Source organism: Penaeus monodon, chromosome 20 (genome assembly GCF_015228065.2).
Source record: "Penaeus monodon isolate SGIC_2016 chromosome 20, NSTDA_Pmon_1, whole genome shotgun sequence".
Classification (NCBI taxonomy): domain Eukaryota; kingdom Metazoa; phylum Arthropoda; class Malacostraca; order Decapoda; family Penaeidae; genus Penaeus; species Penaeus monodon.
Genome location: NC_051405.1, coordinates 17,409,707 through 17,410,265, shown reverse-complemented (window position 1 = coordinate 17,410,265; position 559 = coordinate 17,409,707).

Below are 559 nucleotides of genomic sequence, written 5' to 3'. Positions count from 1 at the left end.
AGAGAGGAAGAGAAACAGAGAAAGGCTACGTGTGTGTGTTTAAGAACACCGCAAATGGGATAGATTAACGAAGGTCAAATCTACCTCGCTCCTTTTCCATTTAAGATCACTGATTTTCAGTTGCATTCCTCCCTCTTTGAAACTTACTTTTGTACTTATATGTGTTTAATGCATTTTATAAATTCAGAAGAGAAAATTCATAAACATATATAAAGATCAGTCACATGATAATTAGTGGTATTACATATTTTATGATTAATTGATCATTTGATCGTAACAGTCCTATGACATTCATAAGCGAGTGACAGCAGTTTGAGAAAGTCTTGGATTATGTAAAAAAGAAAAAAATAAGTAGGACACAATATATTTTCCTTGGTTTATTAATTTGTATACAGTAGGCTTGTGCACGTTACTGTTTGTCCTCACTGGAATTATTCATATCTAAACTAATTTGTAGAATTGAGATTATTCATTATATTGCGGTGTTATTGCTCGATAAAGTTAAGATGTGAAGTTTTCAAATAGACTTGCAGTTTAAGTTGTATGAGGTCTTTTTACT